Below are 26,175 nucleotides of genomic sequence, written 5' to 3' on the forward strand. Positions count from 1 at the left end.
GGATAACCTACCAGTTGAATTCAAATGGTAGGTGATAACAAAGGCTGGCATAGATGTGGAGAAAAGGGAACACTTGTACACTGTTGTTGGGAATATAAAGTAGTACAACCACGATGGAGAACATATTATAGGTTCTTCAAAATACTACAAATAAAGCATATGACTCAGCAATCCTACTGTGTGATATATACACAAAAGAAAAGAGATCAGGATATTGAAATGATACATGCAGTCCCATGTTTGTTGCAGTGCTGTCCACAGTAACCAACATTTGGAAGTAACCTAAGTGTCTATTAACAGAAGAATAAGTAAAGAAAGTGTTGTACATGTACACAATGGAGTGCTATTTAGCCATGTTTGCAACAACATGAATGGAAATGGAGTTTGCTATGTTAAGTAAAACAAGCAAGGCACAGAAAGATACATTTCACATGTTCTCACTTATATGTGAGAAATAAAAATTAATCAATTGAACTCATGGACATAGAGTTAGCCTCCAGGCCTGGCTAATTTTTGTTATTTTGTTAGAGAAGGTATCTCAAACTCTTGACCTCAAGTGATCTGCCCAACTCTGCCTCCCAAAATCCTGGGATTACAGACATAAGCCACTGTGCAGAGGCAAGACAATGAGATTTTACCTCACACCCAGTAGAATAGCTATTATTAAAAAAGAAAAATAACAAGTGTTAGAGAGGATGTGGAGAAATTACAATCATTGTTCATTTCCAGACAAAATGTAAAACGATATAATCAATGGAAAAATAGAATAGGGCTTCCTCATACCCTTACACTATATTTTTAAAGTTAAACTTAGAACACCATATTAACCATTCATTTAATTTATTGGTTATATATCTAAAATTATTAACAACAGGAAGTGAAACAGATATTTGTACACAAATGTTCACCACAACCATACATATCTCTTACAGGTGATAACTACCCAAATGTCCATTGATGACACAGATGGACAAACAACATAGGACACATTTATACAGTATACTATTATTCAGTCTTAACAAAAATTCTAATACCTACTATAACACAGATGAAACTTGAAAGCATATTAAGTAAAATAAGCCAGTGAAAGTCAATATTGTATTATTTCATTTGTATGATGTACTTAGAATAGATATATTTATAATGGGAGAAACTATAATAGTGGTTGCAAAGGGCTGAATGGTGGGTAGAAAGAGAAGTTATTGTTTAGTAAGTATGCAGTTTCATTCAAAAATAAAAAATCTTGTTAATTAATAATAGTAACATTTGTACATTGTGAATGTACTTGATGCCACTGAACTGTACACTGAAAAACGTTTAAGATGGTGAATTAAAAAAATATTCTGCCATAATAAAAAAATACAAAACAGCAGTAATGGGTAAGTCTGAAAGAAAATGTAAAAGTAGTATGAACTTAAAATAGAGCATGGCAAAATTTATCAGATGCTGTCAATATAGTCCTTAAAGAAAAACTTAAGGCATTTAATATTTATATTAACAATATGGAGTGCCTGAGAATTGGCCAGCTCAGCCTTCCAGTGACTACACAGATTATAAGGGGTCTTGGAAATTGACCTTCCCTGCACACCACTGCTGGCATCTGTATGCTCTTCCTAGAGGCTTGAGGATGGGCTCATCCAGATAGCCGGGGACACCACTTCCAGCACCCACCAACATGTGCCATCTAGGAGTCTGGAGACTTACTCAGACAACCCACTGTTGCCACCATTGCCACATATTCCTGGGTTTCTGGAGTTAGGAGGCTTGGCTGCCCACCACTACAGCCATTGCTAATGACTCACATGTTTCCCGGGGACACACTAACCTGCCCAGCCCACTGCTGCCACAACCAGAACCCAAGATAGTCTTCTGGAGGGTCAAAAACTAGTTTGTTCAGACTTGCTTCCATTAGTGCCAGTGTACACCATCTGTTGCCTCAAGGACCTGTATCCTCAGCCCTGACTCCACCACAACTGAAGCCGAAAACTTGGCTTACCTGGCAGCTCTGTCCACAACAAAGCCTCACCATAGTCTCTAATAATAAGTGCCTCCTGAGCTACTGAACAAAATCGCAGACATAAATGACACTAATTACAGCTGAAGAAATTATATAGAGAATACACTACTGCAGTCAACTGGATCAAACCCAAAGTACCTCATCCAGCCAACATTATAGATACATCAATAGAAAAAAGTCTTACTGGTTTGGCAGGGTGACTGATGCCTGTAATTCCAGCACTTTGGTAGGCTGGGACAGGTGTATTGCCCGAGCTCAGGAGTTTAAGACCAGCCAGGGAAACCATGTCTCTACTAAAATTAAAACAAACAAGCAAATAACAAAAACAAAAAACTAGCTGGGCATCATGGCCTGTACCTGTGGTCCCAGCTACTTGGAAAGCTAAGGTGAAAGAAACACTTGAGCATGGGAGACGGAGATTGCAGTGAGCTGAGATTATGCCACTGAACTGCGGCCTGCATGACAGTGAGACATCGTCTCATTAAGAAAATAGAAAGATCTTATGTTTAAGTCTTTAATCCATCTGGAGTTAATTTAAGTGTAAGGTGTCAGGAAGGGGTCCAGTTTCTGCTTTCTGCACATGGCTAGCCAGTTTTCCCAATATCATTTATTAAACAGGGAATCATTTCCCCATTGCTTGTTTTTGTCAGGTATGTCAAAGATCGGATGGTTGTAGATATGTTGTGTCACATCCAAGGCCAATGTTTTGTTCCATTGATCTATATCTCTGTTTTCGTACCAGTACCATGGTGTTTTGATTACTGTAGCCTTGTAGTATAGTTTGAAGTCCAGTAGTGTGGTGCCTCCCTCTTTATTCTTTTTGCTTAGAATTGATTTGGCTATGTGGGCTCTCTTTCGGTTCCATATGAAGTTTAAAGTGTTTTTTGTTTTTTGTTTTTTGTTTTTTTTCCAGTTCTGTGAAGAAGGTCATTGGTAGCTTCATGGGGATAGTGTTGAATCTGTAAATTACTTTGGGCAGTATGGCCACTTTCACGATATTGATTCTTCCTAACCATGAACATGGAATGTTTCTACATCTGTTTGTGTCCTCTCTTATTTCATTGGGCAGTAGCTTGTAGTTCTTCTTGAAGAGGTCCTTTACCTTCCTTGTTAGATGTATTCCCAGGTATTTTATTCTCTTTGTAGCAATTGTGAATGGCAGTTCGTTCTTGATTTGGCTCTCTTTAATCTGTTATTGGTGTATAGGAATGCTTGTGATTTTTGCACATTGATTTTGTATCCTGAGACTTTGCTGAAGTTGCTTATCAGTTTCAGGAGACTTTGGGCTGAGACGATGGGGTCTTCTAGATATACAATCATGTCGTCTGCAAATAGAGACAATTTGACTTTCTCCTTTCCTATTTGAATACCCTTTATTTCTTTTTCTTGCCTGATTGCTCTGGCTAGAACTTCCAGTACTATACTGAATAAGAGTGGTGAGAGAGGGCATCCTTTCTAGTGCCAGATTTAAAAGGGAATGCTTCCAGTTTTTGCCCATTCAGTATGATATTGGCTGTTTGTTTGTCATAAATAGCTTTTATTATTTTGACATACATTCCGTCAATACCTGGTTTATTGAGGGTTTTTAGCATAAAGGCCTGTTGAATTTCGTCAAAGGTCTTCTCTGCATCAATTGAGATAATCATGTGGTTTTTGTCTTTGGTTCTGTTTATGTGGTGAATTACGTTTATAGACTTGCATATGTTGAACCAGCCCTGCATCCCTGGAATGAATCCTACTTGATCATGGTAGATAAGCTTTTTGATGTGCTATGGCAATCGGCTTGCCAGTATTTTTTTTTTTTTGAAGATTTTTGCATCTATGTTCATCATGGATATTGGCCTGAAGTTTTCTTTTCTTGCTGAGTCTCTGCCGGGTTTTGGTATCAGGAAGATGTTGGTCTCATAAAATGATTTGGGAACGATTCTCTCCTTTTGGATTATTTGGAATAGTTTCAGAAGGAATGGTACCAGCTCCTCTTTGTATGTCTGGTAGAATTCGGCTGTGAACCCATCTGGACCTGGGCTTTTTTTGGGTGTTAGGCTCTGAATTGCTGCCTCCACTTCAGACCTTGTTATTGGTCTATTTGGGTTTTCAACTTCTTCCTGGTTTAGGCTTGGGAGGATGCAGGTGTCTAGTAATTTATCCATTTCTTCCAGGTTTACTAGTTTATGTGCATAGAGTTGTTTGTAATAATCTTTGATGATGCTTTGAATTTCTGTGGAATCTGTGGTGTTATTCCCTTTATAATTTTTTATTGCAACTATTTGATTATTCTCTCTTTTCTTTTTTATTAATCTGGCTAGTGGTCTGTCTATTTTGTTGATCTTTTCAAAAAATCAGCTCCTAGATTTATTGATTTTTTTGAAGGTTTTTTTTTTATGTCTTTAGCTCCTTCAGTTCTGCTCTGATCTTAGTTATTTCTTGTCTTCTGCTAGGTTTTGAGTTTTTTGTTTGTTTGTTTGTTTGTTTTGATCTTGCTCCGCTAGCTCTTTCAATTTTGAAGATAGGGTGTCAATTTTAGATCTCTCCTTGCTTGTCTTTTATTAACTCTGTGAATAAACTGTCTACACATATGCATCTCTTTTTATCTCCTCTTTAAGTACAGCACTTTTAGATTTGCCCTTTTGAGGATATTTTCTAGATCCTATAGGCATGCTTTATTATTTTATATACTTTCTTCTTTTGATTCCTCTGACAAATTCTTCTGTGTGATCAATTCTTCCATTAAGTTCAGTGTGCCAACTGCATTTTTCAATTCCAAAGTTTCTGCTTCATTCTTTTAATAACTTCAATTTCTTTGCTACATTTTTCACATGGAATTTTGAATTTCTTCACAGTGCTATTTTTAACTTGAGTTTCAACAAAATAGATATTTGCGCAATCTCTGTCTAAAAGATCACATGTCTGTTTCTCCAGGATTGGTTTACTGTGGCTTATTTAGTTCATTTTGTGAGTTTATGTTTTCTGGCTAATCTTGTTGATTGTAGACATTCATTGGTGTCTAGGCATTGAAGAGCGAGATATTTTTTTGTAGTCTTCGAAATCTGGCATTCACAATCTGTGCTTATCTTTTCAGGGAAAGCTTTCCTGGTATTCAAACTGACTTGCTCTCCCAGTCCAGTGATGTTGTGGTTGTTGCAGGCTTTAAAGTTATCACCTTGGTGATACCTTGGGCACAAATGGCATGTCTCTCTTGTGCTGAGCTCCCTGAAGATGAGAGTAAAGTGACACAAGCACCCCTGTGTACATTACTACTGAATCTGCCATGGTTAAGGTCTTAAAAATCTACATGGTGTTGTTCTATTCTACTATGGTGAAGCTGCATTCAAACCACAAGATGTCATTCCAGCTCTTTCCTCCCAATTCTAAAAGCAAAGAAGCTTCTCCTCATGGCCATCACCACCATTGGCCCATAAGCAGTTCTTTAATGTTTACTTAAGACCCAAGTACTCTTCAGTCAGCTTGTGGTGAACATTGCCAGGCCTCAGAGACAAACTTGACAGGTCCTGTTGGCCAGGACAGGTCCAGAAATGCTGTCTAAGACCCTGGGCTTTGTCTGAGAGACACCAGGAGCCCATTTTGTGATCTACGGTTGAGTTGATACCTGAAACCAGGACATCTCAGCCTCACCCAAGGCCTATGGTATAGCACCTAAGAATTACTACTGGTTATTTAGGACCCCAGGGATTTTTAGTCAGCTAGTGATGTACCTTTCCAGAACTGGGTTCTTTCCTTCAATGCAGTAGGTTGCCTTCTGGTCCAGAGTTTGCTTAAAATTATCACGCAGAAGCTGGAACTCCATGACTCTGTCTGGTGCCTATACTGTGGCAGAGCTGATATCCAAAATGCAAGACAAAATCTTTACTCTTCTTCCTCCTTTCCTCAAGAAGAAGACATTAATCACTTTAATTGCTGTGAACTGCAATTCCTTTGGTTGGAGGATGGGTGGTGCAGGCACTACCCCATTCATCCTATCTGCTGTGTCACTAGGTAACACAATGTCCCAGTCCACACTAATCCCAGCACAGCATCAGGGGTTGCCTAAGAATTGCAGTCTTGTGTCCTAGACTGCCTTTCATCTTTACTGAGGATGCCAGAGCACTTTATCTCACTGTGGCAAGGCTTACTAAAACTCATAGGTAGGTGTCCACCTACCTATGCTGGTTCCAATGCTCCTTCTCTGGGTAGCTACTGTCTGATTACAGTATGGTTTTGCTTTCTTCTGTAACAGGACAGCAGTGACTTCAATGCAACCTTTCCCAGTCCCTTAGTTCTCCCTTTACCAATTCTCCTCCACATATTCTCCATGCCATGAAGCCACTGCTGGGGGAGAGAATAGTGGTGGCATTGGCAATTGAAGACTGTCTTTCTTGTCCCCTTCAGTGCCTTTTTCAATGATATATATTTAAAGCCAGATATTGTTATTGCTCAAATAAATTTTGGTTTTATGGAGGTGCTTTTTGTGTGGATAGTTGTTAAAAGTTGGCATTTATGCAAGAGGTTGATTGGTAAAGGTTTCTATTTGATCATCTTGTACCATCCTAACATACTCTTCTCAAGTGTACTAAAACATTTCTCATGATACTTTATATGTTAGGTCATAATGAAGATTTAATAAATTGATGAGTATTTAAATCAAATTAAGTATTTTTTACAATGACAATAATTTATATTATTTTATAACTAAAAAATAGCAGCTAAAGAAGTCCTGAAATGTTAAAGAAAACTAAATTTAAACAAGTTACTTTTGAACAACTAATTGATCAAAAATAAATGAAAGAGGAAATAAAGTATATCTTGAGACAAACAAAAATGAATACACAATATACTAATCTTATAAGACACAGCAAAGGAATTTCTAAGAGGAAGATTTACAGCAATGAATGCGTACATTAAAAAATTAAATCTCAAATACACAGCATAATTTTACACCTCAAATAAGTAGAAAAAATCTAAGTCCAAAGTAAATTAAAGGAAAAAATTCACAAAGATCAGAACTGAAATAAAAGACACTAGAAAAAACAATAGAAACAATCAATTAAACTATTTTTTGAAAAGATAGACACAGTTGACAGACTCTTCTACTAACAACAACAAATATTCAAATAAGTAAAATTAGAAATAAAAGAGTAAACATTACAACTGGTGCCACAGATACATAAATTATAGAAGAGTAAAATAAACAGTTACATACTAGCAAATTGGATTATGTAGATAAAATGTATGAATTCCTAGAAACGTACAACAAACAAATACTGTTTTACAGAGAAATAGAAAATCTGAACAGGCCAATAAAGAGTAATAGATTAAACAAGTAATAAAATGTCTTTCAGCAAAGTAAAAAGAAAACATGAACCTGTTGGTTTCACAGTTACATGTTAACAAATATTTTAAAAATTAATACCAATCTTTCTCAATATCTTCCAAAAAAAAGTGAAGAGAAAAAAATTCTTCTATATTTATTTTTCCAGGCTAGAATTACCTTCACATTTAAGCCATATAAAGATACCACAGGGAAAGTAAATTACAGGACAGTGTCTCTCATGAACATTTGTATTAGTAAACATTCTCCAGAGGAACATAACTAACAGGATATATGTATATATGGAAGAAAGTTTATTAAGGAGAATTGACACACACGATTACAAGGTAAAGTTGCAAGATAGGCCAGCCATCTGCAAGCTGAGGGGCAAGGAAGGCAGTGGTCGCCCAGCCCAAGCCCCAAAGCCTAAAAAATAGGGAAGCCAATAGTGCAGCCCTCAGTATGTGGCTTAAGGCCCAAGAGCCACTGACAAACCACTGGTGGAAGTCCAAGAGTTGAAAGGCCAAAGAACCTGGAGTCTGACATTAAAGGGCAGGAAGCATCCAGCAGGAGAAAGATGAAAACCAGAAGACTCAGCAAGACAGGTTACTTTACCTTCCACTTGCATTTTCTAGGCCTGTCGACAGCTAAGTGGATGATGCCCATGCCCACCCACACTGAGGGTGGGTCTCCCTCTTCCAGTCCACTGACTCAAAAATTAATCTCCTCTGGCAACACCCTCACAGACATACTCAAAAACAATATTTTACATCCTTCAATTCAATCAAGTTGATATTTAGTATTAACCATCACAACATAAATGCAAATACCCTTCACAAATTATTAGTAAATGAAATTCAGCAGCACATTAAAAGGATCATATACCATGATCAAGTGAAATTTATCCCTGGGATGCAAGGATGGCTCACCAAACATATGCACATCTATAAATATGATACATCATACTAACAGAATGAAGTCTAAAAATTATATCATCTCAATACATACAGAAAAAACATTTGATGAATGAAAATGTGATTTAATATCAAATCAAATATGATAAAAACTTTCAAGTTAGGTGTAAAAGTAAATTACGTCAAAACAATGAAAGCCACATATTACAAGCCCACAGTTAACATCATATGCTTTTCCTCTAGGATCAGGAAGAAGAAAATAATACCCTCACTTCTATTCAGCAAAACACTGGAAGTCCTAGCCGTAAAAATTAGGCTAGCAAAAAATCTGCATCAAAATAAAAAAGAAAGAAGTTGAAATTTTTCTGTTTGCAGAGTGCATAAATTTACATACATATGACCTTGAATGCTAAAGCAAAAACTTGTTAGCAATAGTAAAAAAAAAATTAGTAAATTTTATACTAAATTTAGCATTCTTTCTATAGACTAACAACAGAGTATTACCAAAAAAATTAAAATCTCATTTACAATAGCATTCAGAATATTTAACAAAGGAGGGGAAATATTGGACACTGAAAACCACGACACTGATCAAAGAAATTCAAGATGACACAAACAAATGTAAAGATATCCCATGTTTATGGATTGAGAGAATGTATATTGTTAAAAGGTCCTTATTTCCCAAAATGATCTACAAATGTAATGCATTTCTTATCAAATTTTAATATTTTCCCAGAAATGGAAAAAAATTCCAAAATATGTATGAGTGTGCAATAGACTCTGAATAACAAAGCAATCTTGAACAAAAAGAACAAAGCTGCAAGCATAACATTACCTAATCTTAAAATACACTACAAATGTAGATTAATTAAAACAGTATTATAGTAGCATAAAAACAAGCAAACAGACTAATGAAATAGAATGGAGAACACAGAAATAAATTCACAAAGGTACTGTCCATTATCTTTTACAAGTTGCCAAACACACCCAATGAGGAAAGGATAGTCTTTTCAATGAATCATATTAGAAAAACTTGGCATTAACTTACAGAAACTTAAATTTGACATTTATCTCAATCCACCAATCAACTTACAATGCAATAAAGACTTATATGTAACACATGCTACTTTAGAATTGCTAGAAGAATGCATATGAGAAAATTTTTTTGAATATCGGTCTTAACAAATATGTTTTAGATATGACCCCAAACACAGGCAAGCAAATCAAACATAGAAAAATTAGATTGTATCAAAATAAAAGGCATCTGCACAGCAAAGAAAAACAGTGAACATAATGCAGATGTAAGCTATAGAACAAGATAAAATATTTGCAAACCATAAATATGACAAGGAACTAATATTCAAAATGTATTGGGAACTCATACCACTCAATATAAATTAAATAATCTGATTTTTTAAAATGGGCAATTTACCTGAATAGACATTTCTCATGTGAAGACATACAAGTGGTCAAGAAGTATATTAAAACAGTGATCAACATGTTGATTATTAGAAAAATTCAAGTTAGCAGCATGATAAATTATTATCTCACATCCACTAGGATGGTTTTTGTCAAAATGACCAAAGATAGGTGTCAGTAAGGATCTTGAGGAAAGACAAGTTTTGTAAACTGTTCTCAGGTGCTATGGTTTGGATATGGTTTGTTTGTCTCCACCAAAACTTATGTTGAAATTTGAACCACAGTGTGCCAATGGTAAGAAGTGGGGCCTAGTGGGAGGCATTTGAGTCATGGAGGCAGATACTTCATGAATGGTTTGGTGCTATTCTGAAAGTAAGGAGTGAGTTCCTGCTCTAATAATACTGGATAAGTTACTGTGGGAATACATTAGATTCTGCCAGAGCTGGTTTTTATAAATACAGAATGCCTCTCAGGTTTTGTCTTTTTGCATGTGTTTGCTACATCTCTGAGAGTCTGCCATGTTATGACCAGAAGCTAGGGCAATGCCCTTGAAATTTCTAGCCTGCAAAACTGTGAAATAAATAAAACTTAAAAAAATATATATGCTGCCAAGTCTCAGGTATTCTGTTATAGCAATACAAAATAAACTAAGTCAGTGGGAATGTAAATTAGTATAGTCACTATTGTAAAAATATGATAGTTCCTCAAAAAAATAAAATAAATAAAATAGAACTAACATATCATCAAGCAATCACTCTTCTGTTTATTTAACCAATGGACATGAAAACAGCATGTCAAATAGACATAAGCACTTCTATGTTCATTTTAGCATTATTCACAATAGCCGAGATATGGAATCAACATATGCATCTGCCAATCAATGAACGGACAATAAAAATATTAACGTATATATGTACATCTGTAAATAAATAATATATATACACAATACTATGCTATTCAAACTTTAATTTGATGGAAATTCTGGCTTTTATGAAAAGAAAAAAGATGAAGTGAAAGACATTAAGTTAAGTGAATTAATCCAGGCAGAGAGACACAAATATTGAACTTATTGTGGAACCCAAAAAAGTCATACTCACAGATTCAGAGACTAGAAGGATGGTTTCTAGTTGCTGGGGTGTGGAGGAATATTGAGATATATTGATTAAAAAGTACAAACTTTTACCTTGAACGGAGAAACAGGTCCTAAATAATTAGTGTAGAGCATGTTGATTATAGTATTTTTTTTTCTTTTTTCAACCTTTACTTTAGGTTCAGGGGTACATGTGCAGGTTTTTTAAATAAGTAAATTTATGTTATAGGGATTTGGTATACAGAATATTTTATCACACAGGTACTAAGCAAAGTACCTGATTGTCATTTTTTATCATTTCCATCCAAGCATCCATCCATCCATCTTAATTTGATGTAAGGAAGGAATTCAGATTCTGTCTTCTGCATATGGCTAGTCAGTTTCACAGCACCATATTTTGAATGTAAAATTAATTCCCCATTGCTTGTTTTCATCTGCTTAGTAAAATATCAGATAATTTTAGGTGTGTAGCATTATTTCTGGACCCTCTATCGTATCCCATTTGCTTATGTCTCTGTTTCTGTACCAGTAGCATGCTCTTTTGGTTACTGTAGTCCTGTAGTATTGTTTGAAGATGGGTAACATGATGCTTCCAGGTTTGTTCTTTTTGCTTAGATTTGTTCTGGTGATTTGGGGCCTTCTTTGCTTCCATATGAATTTTCAAATAGTTTTTCTAGTTATCTAAAGAACGTCATTGGTAATCTGATACATACAGCATTAAATGTATAGTTATTTTCAGTGGTATGGGCATTTTTAACAATATTAATTTTTGCTATCCATTAGCATGGAAAGTTTTTTTTTTTCATTTGTTTGTGTCATCTCTGATTTATTTGAGCAATGTTTTGTGATTTTTGTTACAGAATTCTTTCACCTCTGTAGTCAGCTATATTCCTAGGTATGTTATTATTTTTGTGGCAGTTGTAAGTGGATCACCTTCCTGGTTTTGCTCTCAATTCGGATGTTGTGGTGTAGAGAAATGCTGCTAAGTGTTGCCTGTTTATTTTGCATTATTAAATTTTGAAGTTGTTTATTAGCTCAAGTAGTTTGGGGTCAGAGATTATAGTGTTTCCTAGACATAGAATAATGACTAGAAACAGGAATAGTTGTCCTTACCCTCTTCTTGTTTATATTCCTTTTATTTCTTTCTCTTGCCTGATTTATCTTCCCAAGACCTCAAACATTATGTTGAATAGTTGAGGACTTCCTTACTTTGTGCTGGTTTTCAAAGGGAATGCATTCAGATCTTGCCCATTCATTAGGAGATTGGCTCTGGGTTTCTCACAGATGGCTCTTATTATTCTGAAGTATGTTACTTCAATATCCACTTTATTGAGGATTTCAACATGAAGGGATGTTGAATTTTATCAAAAGACCTCTCTGTTTTTATTGAGATAATCATGTTGTCCTGGTCTTTATTTTTACATGATGAATCAAATTTAATGATAATTCACAATCATATGGGGGACCAACCTTGTATCCCAGGTATAAATTCTGCTTAATTGTGCTGGATGAGCCTTTTGATGTGCTGCTGAATTGGCTTGCTTGTATTTCATTGAGAATTTTTGCATCCATGTTTATAAAGGATATTGCCCTTAAGAATGTGTGTGTGTGTGTGTGTGTGTGTGTGTTTGTGTGTGTGTCTGCTAAGTTTTGGTATCAGGGTGACCTTGACTTGACCTGAAAAGGAGGCTTTCCTCCTCAATTTTTTGGAATACTTTCAGTAAAAATTGTACCAGCCCTTCTTTGTACATCTGGCAGAATTTGGCTGTGAATTCATTTGGTCTTTTCTTTTCTTTTCTTTTTTTTTTTCTTGGTACACTATTACTGGTTCAATTTTGGAGCTCATTATTGGCCTTTTCCGGGATTCAACTTCTTTCTCATTCAGTTTTGGGAGGGTGTGTATGTCCAGGAATGTATCCGTTTTTCAAGATGTTCTAGTTTTTGTGCATAGAGGTGTTCCTAATAGTCTCTGATAGTTATTTGCATTTCTTTAGGCTCAGTGGTAAATCCCCTTTGTCATTTCTAAATATGTTTATTTGGGTCTTCTCTCCTTTTCCTATATTCATCTAGTTAGTAGTCTATCTTTTTATTTTTTTTTCAAAGAGTGAATCTGGTGATACTTTTTATCTTTTGTTTTGTTTTTGAGACGAAGTCTCACTCTGTCTTCTATGCTCTAGTGCAGTGGCGTGATCATGACTCACTGCAACCTCCACCTTCTGGGTTCAAGCTGGGATTACAAGTGTACACCCCATGCTTTGCTGATTTTCTGTATTTTCAGTAGAGATGGGGTTTCACCATATTGGCCTTCCTGGTCTCAAACTCCTGACCTCAGGTGTTCCATTCATCTTGACCTCTCAAAGTTCTGGGATTACAGATGTGAGTCACTGTGCTTGTATGTTTTCATGTTTGTTTCTCAATTGCCTTCTGTTCAGCTCTGATTTTGTTTCTTTCCTTGCCTGCTGCTAGCTTTGAGGTAGGTTTGTTCTTGCTTCTTTAGTTCTTCTAGTTATGATATTAGGTTGTTAATTTGAGATTCTCTTCGCTTTCTGATATGGGAATTTAGTGCTATAAATTTCCCTCTTTCTGCAATCCTGGCACTTAGGGAGCCTGAGGTCAGTGGATCACGAGGTAAGCCTGATCCACCGTGGAAATATTGGTCAGATCAAGACCAGTCTGGCCTATATGGTGAAACTCTGTCGCTGCTAAAAACACAAAACTTAGCTGAGCATGGTGGTGAACACGTGAAGTCTCAACTGCTCAGGAAGATGAGGCAGGAGAATTGCTTGAACCTGGGAGGCAAAGATGTCAGTGAGCTGAGATCGCGTGTCTGCACTCCAGCCTGGGCAACAGGGCACAATAATGTCTCAAACAAACAAACAAACAAACAAACAAAAATCCCTCTTAATACTTCCTTAGCTCAGTCCCAGACACTCTGGAATGTCAAATTTTGTTGTTGTAACTTTCTAATAACTTCTTGATTTCTGCCTTAATTAAATTATTTATCCAAAAGTCATTCGGGAGCAGATTATTAAATTGTTAAGTAACTGTAAGGTTTTGAGAAGTTTTATTCATTTTGAATTTTACTTTTATTGTGCTATAGTCTGAGGGTGCTGTTCGTATGATTTTTGTTTTGTTTTTTTTGTTTGTTTCTTAATTGGCTGAATATTGTATTTTGCCCAACTGTGTGTTTGACTTTAGACTAAGTGCTATGTAATGATGGGAAAAATGTTATTCTGTTGCTTGGGGTGGAGAGCTCTTTAGATATCTATCATTTCCACCTGGTCAAGTGTTTAGTTCAAGTCCTGGGTATCTTTGTTAATTTTTGTCCTTGCTGATCTGTCTAATGCTATCAGTTGCGTATTGAAGCCTCCCACTATTATTGTGTAAAAATCTAATTATCTTCATAGGTCTCTAAGAACTTTTTTCAGTCTGGGTACTTCTGTGTTTGGTGCATGTTTATTTGGAATAGTTAGGTCTTCTTGTTGAATTGAACCCTTTATAGTTATTTACTTCTTCTGTTTGTCTTGATCTTTGTTTGTATAAGGGGGTTTTATTTGAAATTAGGATTGCGACCCCTGCTTTTTGTCTGTTTTCCATTTGTTTGGTAGATTTTCCTTCATCTTTCTACTTTGAGCCTGTGGGTGTCTTTGCATGTGAGATGGATCCCTTGAAGAGAGTATACCATTGGGTCTTAGTTCTTTATCCACCTTGCCACTTTACACTTTCTTTTTTTTTTTTAATTGCATTTTAGGTTTTGGGGTACATGTGAAGAACATGCAAGAATGTTGCATAGGTACACACATGGCAGCTTGATTTGCTGCCTTCCTCCCCTTCACTTATATCTGGCATTTCTCCCCATGCTATCTCTCCCCACCTTCCCACCCCCAACTATCCCTCCCCTATTTCCCCCCAACAGACTCCAGTGTGTAGTGCTCCCCTCCCTGTGTCCATGTGTTCTCATTGTTCAACACCCACCTATGAGTGAGAACATGTGGCATTTGATTTTCTGTTCTTGTGTCAGTTTGCTGAGAATGATGGTTTCCAGGTTCATCCATGTCCTTGCAAAGGACATAAGCTCATCATTTTTGATGGTTGCATAATATTCCATGGTGTATATGTGCCACATTTTCCCTGTCCAGTCTATCATTGATGGGCATATGGGTTGGTTCCAGGTCTTTGCTATTGTAAACAGTGCTGCAATGAACATTCGTGTGCATGTGTCCTTAATAATAGAATGATTTATAATCCTTTAGATACATACCCAGTAATGGGATTGCTGGGTCAAATGGAATTTCTATTTCTAGGTCCTTAAGGAATCGCCACACTGTCTTTCACAATGGTTGAACTAATTTACACTCCCACCAACAGTGTAAAAGTGTTCCTATTTCTCCACATCCTCTCCAGCATCTGTTGTCTCCAGATTTTTAATGATTACCATACTAACTGGCATGAGATGGTATCTCAATGTAGTTTTGATCTGCATTTCACTAATGACCAGTGATGATGAGCATTTTTTCATATGTTTGTTGGAGTCACGTATATCTTCTTTTGTAAAATGTCTGTTCATATCCTTCACCCACTTTTGAATGGGCTTGTGTTTTTTTTTTTTTTTTTTCTTGTAGATCTGTTTTAGTTCTTTGTAAATTCTGGATATCAGCCCCTTGTCAGATGGGTAGACTGCAAAAATTTTTTCCCATTCAGTTGGTTGCCTATTCACTCTAATAACTGCTTATTTTGCTGTGCAGAAGCTGTGGAGTTTGATTAGGTCCCATTTGTCTGTTTTGGTTTTTGTTTCCAATGCTTTTGGTATTCTGATCATGAAGTCCTTGCCTACGCCTATGTCCTGAATGGTTTTGCCTAGATTTTCTTCTAGGATTTTTATGGTGTTAGGTCTTATGTTTAAGTCTTTAATCCATCTGGAGCTAATTTTAGTTTAAGGTGTCAGGAAGGGGTCCAGTTTCTGCTTTCTGCACATGGCTCGCCAGTTTTCCCAACACCATTTATTAAACAGGGAATCCTTTCCCCATTGCTTGTTTTTGTCAGGTTTGTCAAAGATCAGATGGTTGTAGATATGTTGTGTTGCCTCTGAGGCCTGTGTTCTGTTCCATTGGTTTATATCTCTGTGTTGGTACCAGTACCATGCTGTTTTGATTACTGTAGCCTTTTAGTATAGTTTGAAGTCCAGTAGTAGGATGCCTCACGCTTTGTTCTTTTTGCTTAGAATTGACTTGACTATGCGGGCTGTCACTTTACGTTTTCTAATTGTGAAATTTAGCTAATTTACATTCATGCTTAACATTCATATTTGTGGATATGATTCTATCATCATGTTTTTGGGTGTTTTTTATGCAAACATGTTTGTGTTATTGCTTTATAGTGTCACTTGTCTGTTGTATTAAGCTGTTTTGCATTGCTATAAGTAAATACCTGAGACTGGGTAATGTATTTTTAGAAGAGTTATATTTGCCTTATAGTTCTTCAGTCTGCACAGGAAGCATAATCCTGGCATCTTCTCAGCTTCTGGGGAGACTTGAGAAAACTTACAGTCATAGCATAAAGTCAAGTGAGAGCAGACATGTCTTACATGGAAGCAGGAGGAGCAAGAGTAAAAGGGGAGATGTGCTACAAATTTTTAAATAACCAGCTGTCAGAAGAACTCACTCATTATCACAAGATCATTACTAAAGGGAAGATGCTATATCACTCATGAGAAATTCAACCCCATAATTCAATCACTTCCCACCAGGCCCATCTTCAACATTGGGGGATTACAATTCAACATGAGTTTTTGTGGGGTCACAAATTCCAACCATATTTTTTTTTTACCCCTGATCCCTCTTAAATCTCATGTCCTTCTCACATTGCAAAATACAAGTGTTCCTTCCCAACAGTCCTCCAAAGTCTTAACTCATTCTGGCATTAACTCAAAGGCCCAAGGTTCAAAACTCATCTGAGTTAAGGAAAGTCCCTTCTACCTATAAACTTGTAAAACAACAATAAAAAAGTTATTTACTTCCAAAATGCAATGGGAATATAGGCATTGGGTAAATACTCTCATTTCTAAACGGAGAAATTGAACAACAACAACAAAACGGAACCTACAGTCCCCACGCATCTCAATCCCAGCAGAGAAGTCAGTAGATCTTAATCCTCCAACATAATCTCCTTTGACTTCATGTCCCACATCCACAGCACATTGTTGCAAGGAGTAAACACTTGAGGTCGTGGGTAGATTCAACCCTGTGCCTTTGCATGGTTCAGCCCACACAAATGCTCTCATTGGGTGGCATTGAGTGGCTGCAGTTTTTCCAGGCTCAGGGTGAAAGCTGTCAATGGATCCACCATTCTTTCATCTGGAGGATTATATCCACAGATCCACTAGGTAGTGCTCCAGTGTGCACTCTATGTGGGATCTCCAATCCACATTTTCCCTCCACATTGCCCTAGTAGATGTTCTCTGTGAGTACCTTGCCCTGGCAGATACTTCCTGGAAGTGCAGGATTTTCCCCACGTATTTTAAAGTTTGGGCACAAGCTTCCAAGCCTCAACTCAGCTTCCTGACCCCTGTAGATCCAAAGAGTCACATGATAAAGGAGAGCTCAGGCTGACATTTGGCAGGTATCCTTCTGGGACAAAGATAACAGAAGAGGAAACTGGCAGAAACCCATACTGTTCTACAGCTGCTGCAGGTGATCCCCAGGCAAGCAAGGTCTAGAGTGGACCTCCAGCCATCCTACAGCAGAGAGGATTTACTGTTAGAAGGAAAACTAAAAAACAGAAATAAATAACTTCATCATCAACAAAAAGAACATCCACTCAGAGACTCCATCTGAAAGTCACCAACTACGAAGACCACAGGTAGATAAATCCACAAAGATGGGAAGAAACCAGTGCAAAAAGGATTAAAACACCCAAAACTAGAATGCTTCTCCTCTTCCAAGGGATCACAACTCATCACCAGCAAAAAAATTCAAAAGTGATAGGGGTGCTGTATCCAGGAAACCCATCTCACTTGCAAGGACACATATAGGCTCAAAATAAAGGGATGGAGGAAGATTTACCAAGCAAATCGAGAGCAATAAAAAGCAGGAGTTGCAATCCTAGTGTCTGATAAAACAGACTTTAAATGAACAAAAATCATAAAAGACAAAGAAGGCCATTACATAATGGTAAAAGGATCAATGCAACAGGAAGAGCTAATGATCCTAAATATATATGCACCCAATGCAGGAGCACCCATATACATAAAGCTATTTCTTAATGACCTACAAAGAGACTTAGGCTCCCACACAATATCTGTGGAAGAGTTTAACACTCCACTGTCAATATTAGACAGATCAATGAGGCAGAAAATTAACAAGGATATCCAGGACTTGAACTCAGATCTGGACCAAGTAAACTAATTAGACATTTAAAGAACTATCTACCATAAATTCACAGAATATACATTTTTATCAGCACCGCATCACACCTACTATAAAACTGACCACATAATTGAAAACAAATCACTCCTCAGCAAAGGTAAAAGAATGGAAATCATAACAAACAGGCTCTCAGACCGCAGTGGAATCAAATTAGAATTCGGGATTAAGAAACTAACTCAGAATTGGACAACTTCTTGGAAAATGAACAACTGGCTCTTGAATGATTACTGGATAAACTATGAAATGAAGGCAGGCATAAAGATGTTCTTTGAAACCAGTGAGAATGAAGACACTGTGTACCAGAATCTCTGGGACACATTTAAAGCCGTGTCTAGAGAAAAATTTATAGCAATAAATGGCTGCATGAGAAGCAAGGAAAGATCTAAAATCAACATGCTATCATCAAAATTAAAAGAGCTAGAGGAGAAAGACAAAAAAAATTAAATTAAAAAAAATTCAAAAGCTAGCAGAAGACAAGATATAACTAAAATCAGAGTAGAACTGAAGGAGATAGAGACACAAAAAACCCTTCAAAAAAATCAGTAAATCCAGGAGCTGTTTTTTTGTAAAGATCAACAAAATAGACAGAAATCTAGTCAGATTAATAAAAAAGAAAAGAGAGAAGAATCAAATAGATGCAATAAAAATCAATAAACCACCTATTCCAAAGAAATATAACTGCCATCAGATATTACTGCAAACAATGCTATGCACACAAACCAGTTAACCTTGAAAAAATAGATAAATTCCTGGACACTTGCACCCTCCCAATCATAAACCAGGAAGAAGTTGAAACCATCAATAGACCAATAACCAGAGCTGAATTTGAGACAGCAATTAATAGTCTAACAACCAAAATAAGCCCAGGTCTAGATGGATTCACAGCCAAATTCTACCAGACATACAAAGAGGAGTTGGTACCACTCCTTCTGAAACTATTACAAACAATCCAAAAAAAGGGAATCCTTTTTATGAGATCAAATCATTTTATGAGGCCAACATTATCCTGATATCAAAAACCTGGCAGATACACAACAAAAAAGAAAACTTCAGGCCAATATCCATGATGAAGATAGATGCAAAAATCTTCAATAAAATACTGGAAAATCGATTGCAATAGCACATCAAAAAGCTTTCCATTACGATTGAGTAGGCTTCATCCTGGGGATGCAAGGCTGGTTCAACATACGCAAGTCTATAAATGTAATTCACAACAAAAACAGAACCAAAGACCAAAACCACATGATTATCTCTGTCAGAGGCGGAGAAGGCCTTTGACAAAATTCAACAGCCAATTATGCTAAAAACTGTCAATAACTAGGTAATGATGGAACGTATCTCAAAATAATAAAAGCTATTTATGACAAACTCACAGCCAGTATCATACTGAATGGGCAAAAACTGAAAGCATTCCCTTTTAAATCTGGCACTAGACAAGGGTGCCCTCTCTCACCACTCCTATTCAATAGAGTATTGGAAGTTCTAGCCAGAAGAATCGGGCAAGATAAAGAAATAAAGGACATTCAATTAGGAAAGGAGGAAGCCAAATTGTCTCTATTTGCAGGCGACATGATTGTATATTTAGGAGACCCCATCATCTCAGCCCAAATTCTCCTTAAACTGATAAGCAACTTCGGCAAAGTCTCAGGATACAAAATCAATGTGCAGAAATCACAAGCATTCCTATTCATCAATAACAGACTTAAAGAGAGCCAAATCAAGAATGAACTGCCATTCACAATTGCTACAAAGAGAATAAAATACCTAGGAATACAATTAACAAAGGATGTAAAGGACCTCTTCAAGGAGAACTACAAAACACTGATCAAGGAAATAAGAGAGGACACAGACAGATGGAAAAAACATTCCATTCTCCTGGTTAGGAAAATTCAATATTGTGAAAATGGCCATACTCCCCAATGTAATTTATAAATTCAACACTATCCCCAACAAGCAACCTATGATCCTCTTCACAGAACTGGAAAAAATCACCTTAAACTTCATATGGAACCAAAAGAGAGCCGGCATAGCCAAGACAATTCTAAGTAAAAAGAACAAAGCTGGAGACATCATGCTGCCTGACTTCAAACTACATCACAATGCTACAGTAATCAAAACAGTATGGTAGTGGTACCAAAACAGATATATAGACAAATGGAACAGAACAGAGGACTTGGAGGCAATGCCACACATCTACAACCATCTAGTCTTTGACAAACCTGACAAAAACAAGCAATCAGGAAAGGATTCCCTGTTTAATAAATCGTGGTGAGAAAATTGGCTAGCCATGTGCCTAAAGCAGAAATTGGACCCTTTCCTGACACCTTACACTAAAATTAACTCCAGATGGATTGAAGACTTAAACATAAGGCCTAACACCATAAAAGCGCTAGAAGAAAACCTAGGCAAAACCATTCAGGACATAGGCATAGGCAAGGACTTGACTAAAACATCAAAAGCATTGGCAACAAAAGCCAAAATAGACAAGTGGGATCTAATTAAACTCCAGAGCTTCTGTATAGCAAAAGAAACAATCATTAGAGTGAACCAGCAACCAACAGAATTGGAAAAAAATTTTGTGATGTACCCATCTGACAAACAGGTAATATCCAGAACCTACAAATAACTAAAAGAGATTTACAAGAAAAAAAAAAATCCATTCAAAAGTGGGCAAAGGACATGAACAGACAGTTTTCAAAAGACATTTATTAGGCCAACAAACATATGAAAAAAACCTCATCATCACTGATCATTAAGGAAATGTAAATCAATACCACATTAAGATACAATCTCATGGCAGTTAGAATGGCGATCATTAAAAAATCTGGAGACAACAGATGCTGGAGAGGATGTGGAGAAATAGGAACACTTTTACACTGTTGGTGGGAGTGTAAATTAGTTCAACCATTGTGGAAGACAGTGTGGTGATTCCCCAAGGACTTAGAAACAGGAATTCCATTTGACCCAACAATCTCTTTACTGGGTATATACCCAAAGGAGTATAAATTATTCTATTATAAAAATACACACACATGTATGTTCATTGTGGCACTGTTTACAATAGCAAAGACCTGGAACCAAACCAAATGCCCATTGATTATAGACTGGACAAGGAAATTGTGGCATACATATCGCATGGAATACTATGCAGCCTTAAAAAGTGATGAGTTCATGTCCTTTCTAGGGACGTGGATGAATCTGGATACCATCATTCTCAGCAAACTGACACAAGAACACCACATGTTCTCACTCACAGGCGAGTGTTGAACAATGAGAACTCATGGACACAGGGAGGGGAGCATCACACTCTGGGATCTGTTGGTTGCGAATAGGGGTTGGGACAGTGGGGGGGGGGTAGGGAGATTGGGGAGGGATAACACATGGACAAATGACAGATATAGGTGATGGGGATATGGAGGCAGCAAACCATATTGTCATGTATGTATTTATGCAACAGTCCTGCATGTTTTGTACATGTACCCCATAACCTAAAGTGCAATAAAATATTTAAAAATATATGCATTAAGAGACTTGTATATAAAATGTCTAAAAATATTTCACCTCAATAAAATATAATAACCCAACTAGTAATTGGCAAAATATCTGTATAGGCATTTCTCTCAAAGAAGATATAAAGATGGTGTATAATTATATAAAGAATACTCAAAATTATCACTCATAACAGAAATGTGAATCTGAACCATAGTGAGATACCACCTAACACCACTGTGATGGACATCATAAAAAAACATGGAAAATATTAATTATTGCTAAAGATGGAAAAATTTGAACCCTCATATATTCCTGGTATAAATATAAATTGATATAGCCACCTTGGGAAACTATACAACAATTTCTCAAAAAGTTAAACATATCCTTATTATATGAACCAGCAATTCTATTCCTAGTTATACACCCAAAATAAAATCTCATGTCATCATAAAAACATATGCACAAGTGTTCATAGAAGTAGCATTATAAACAAAAGCCAGTTGGTGGTAATATCACAGATGTCCATCAACTGATGAGTAACTAAAAATGTGGTATACCCATACAATAAAATATTATTTTTCCAAAAAATTAAATGGATTACTGATTCATGCTATATTTTCTTTTTCTTTTTCTTTTTTTTTTTTTTTTTTTTTTTTGAGACAGAGTTTCACTCTTGTTACCCAGGCTGGAGTGCAATGGCATGATCTCGGCTCACCGCAACCTCCACCTCCTGGGTTCAGGCAATTCTCCTGCCTCAGCCTCCTGAGTAGCTGGGATTACAGGCACGCACCACCATGCCCGGCTATTTTTTTGTATTTTTAGTAGAGACGGGGTTTCACTATGTTGACCAGGATGGTCTCGATCTCTTGACCTCGTGATCCACCCACCTCGGCCTCCCAAAGTGCTGGGATTACAGGCTTGAGCCACCGCGCCCGGCCATGCTATATTTTCAAAACATGAAAACATTATACTAAGTGAAAGAAGCCAGACAAAAAGTTTACATATTATATTATATGATTTTAAAAAGTTTATATCTATAAAGAGAAAAATATGATTAATAACTTTTGGGTGCTAAAGGCCGAGGGGTGAATGAACAGTGATTGCTTATTGGATTGGGTACATGGTTCATTTATGTGTTGTTTTTTTCTACAACCTCCACCTCCCAGGTTCAAGCAATTTTCCTGCCTCAGCCTACTGAGTAGCTGGAATTACAAGCATGTGCCACAACGCCTGGCTAATTTTTGTATTTTTAGTAGAGATAGGATTTCACTACATTGGCCAGGCTTGTCTCAAACTCCTGATCTCAAGTGATCTGCTCCCCTCTGCCTGCCAAAATGCTGGTATTACAGGCATGAACCATTTATGTTTTAGTGAAAGTGTTCTAGGATTAGATAGTCATGTTTGCATGCTATGAATATACTAAAAATAACTGAATTGTACACTTTAAAGTGGTTAAAATGTCAAATATTAAGTGATACAAATTTTATTCCTATTAAAGATAATCATATATTAATATCTATACCAATATTCAAAATACATTTAAATGCAACAAATCTAAATAAAAAGAAAGCAAGGGAACAATGAAAATGAGATTAATGGTAAGTGACCCAGGGAAATAGACTGAAGTGGAGAAGGGTACAATTAAATGTCAGTTTTTATCAAGGCCTAAGTTTAGTTTTGGATGTTGAGTCTGTGAATGCTTATTACATTATAAAAGGTAACTTACTAAATTTAAAACACACCTCGGACTGCATTCTTCTCCACCAATTTTTTTTCAGTTTGCAGAGTTTTTTTTTTTTTTTTTTTTTTTGTGGTTTATTCCTATTTAGAAGTGCTGGATTTCCTTTCATGTTTGAAAAATATTTAAAGTCTCTTGTTACTGTAGTATGATTACATAGTTCTAGAGAAAATTCTAGAATTTGGGCAATTCATTTTCTTTAGCTAAATGTGGGCGGTTCCAGGAGACAACAAAGTTTGTTTCTCAGAGGTTTGGGAGCATCTCAAATCAGATGGATAATTTTAAGTGGCTAACGCATATTAATGACATAAGCCATAGAAACGTAGTACACTTTATAGCAAACACTTTCTCAAAAAGACAAAAGTGGCACACTCATAATCATTGCATCTTTTCCTCTGGTGGTGGTGGTGGTGGGGAACACTGTAGTGTTCTTATGGGAAAGTAAGTTTTTATGATAGTGGAAGAAGGCTGTTTAAGAAAAAATAAAAATAAAGTTGGTATGTGGGGAGTCTTAAACTGAAAAAAGAAACAATCATAAACATTCATCTGTACATAACTACTTCTTTCTCCTGGACCTGAGACATCATTTTACCTCCCCCCAAGAAGCCATTGTGCATTGCAAAATAATGAATTTAATTATCTATATTAGTCACTTTCTTCACTTCATTTATATCACGCTATTAAGTTCATCTTCTCAGAGAGCATTTCTCTCACCATCTGATCGAAAACACATACCCTATTCCATTACTACTTCTTCTTTTCTTTATATTTACTTTTCAACATTTATTATAGTGTATTTTATTGCCTTACATTTATTTATTATTTCTTTCTCCCCTATGATGTAAGCTCCATGAGAGTAAAGGCTGTTTTGTTCATTACCTTTTAACAATTTATTTTAGTGATGGAGTCTTTCTCTGTCACCCAGGCTGGAATGCTGTGGCATGATCATACCTCACTGCAGTCTCAAACTTCTGAGCTTGAGCAGTTCTCCCATCTCAACCTTTATAGTAGCTGGCACTATAGGTGTGCATCACTACATCTGGCTCACTGTTGTATCTTCAAAACTTAGAATAGTGTCATTCGTTGTTGAATGAGTGAGCAAATGAATGAACTTCTGGGGCTTCTCTGGAAGGCTATGGCTATCAAAAGAAGGTATGAAAGTATCTCAGTACCAGCAGGAAATATACCTTTTATAGTGGTAGTATTAGTGGTGCTCTAGTTTTCAGAAAAAATCAAATGAGACTTGAAGTTTATTATTCTTTGGTTCATGTGCATAGACATTACTAAAATGTGAAAATCAATCTTTGGAAATGGACATTTTGTTTCTATGTGTATTAGATTTCTATTGTTGCTGTAACAAATTACAACAAACATAATGGCTTAAAACAACACAAATTTATTTTCTTATAATCCTGGATATCAGATACCCAAATTTGGTCTCACAGGTATATTAACCAGGGTTATCCAGAGGGACAAAACCAATAGGATATAGGTATATATAAAAGGGAATTAATTAGGGGGAATTGGCTCACACAATTACAAAGGGAAATCTCGCAATAAGCCATCTGCATTCTGGGGAAAGAGAAAAGCCAGTAGGATGGACTCAGTCTAAGTCCAAAAGCCTCAAAATCAGGAAGCTGACAGTGCAGACCTCACTCTGAAGCTGAAGGCCCAAGACCCGCTGGGAAGCTACTGGTGCAAGTCCCAAAGTCCAAAGGCCTAAGAACCTGGAGTCTCATGTCCAAGGACAAGAGGAGAGAAATCAAGCATCCAGTATAGGAAGAGAGAGAGAAAGCCACAAGACTCAGCAAGCAAAATTACCACACCTTCTTCCACCTGCTTTTTTCTTGCCATTCTGGCAGCCAATTGAATGGTGTTCACCCACACTTGGGATGAGTCTTGCTCCTCCAGTCCACTGATTCAAATGTCAATCTCCTCTGGCAACACCCTCACAGACACACTCAGGAACAATCCTTCACCAGCCACCTGGGCATCCTCAGGCTAGTCAAGTTGACATCTAATGTTAACCATCATGCTAGGCTAATATTAAAATATCAGCAGGGCTGTGATTTTTTTTTTCTGGGGTTCTAGAGGAAATTTCAGTTCCTTTATTTTTCCAGTTTCTAGAGGCTGCTCACATTCTTTGATTTTTGTCCCCTTCTTTTCTCTTCAAAGCCAATAAACACCAATCAAGTCTTTCTCATACAACTTTATTCTGACATTGACTAATTTACCTTCCTTTTCCATTTTTAAGAGTCATTGTGATTACATTAGGTTCACTTGAATAGTTCAAGATAATAGGTCAAATTATTAATATGAACAAACGGTTAATTAATTTTACCTATACCTTTAATTCCACTTGCTATGTGACATTACATATTCACAGGTGCTGTAGATTATAACATGTACAGTTTAGGGACCATTATTCTGCCTATTGCACTATACCACTACTGGTCATTCTTTTATATGTTTATCTTCTTATAGGCCAACTCAAATACCTTTCTGAAAGTAGATAAATTACAACTGCAAATTTATTTATTAAATGTGGTCCATTGTTCATCAAATTTTCATTGATTTGTTTATTATCTGTGGAACACCTACTATGTGTTAGATATAACAAACATGATATGCTCCCTGTTCTTAAGAAAATATTATTTATTCACCGAGGATGAATTTTAAGAAGCACATGCCCATAAGTCTTTGGTTTTTTGCTTCTCTGCTTCTTAACCCAGTTGTTCTGTGTAGTTAATAAAACGTAAGCAGATATGTAAAGATA

The sequence above is a fragment of the Saimiri boliviensis genome, chromosome X (genome assembly GCF_048565385.1).
Source record: "Saimiri boliviensis isolate mSaiBol1 chromosome X, mSaiBol1.pri, whole genome shotgun sequence".
NCBI lineage: Eukaryota > Metazoa > Chordata > Mammalia > Primates > Cebidae > Saimiri > Saimiri boliviensis.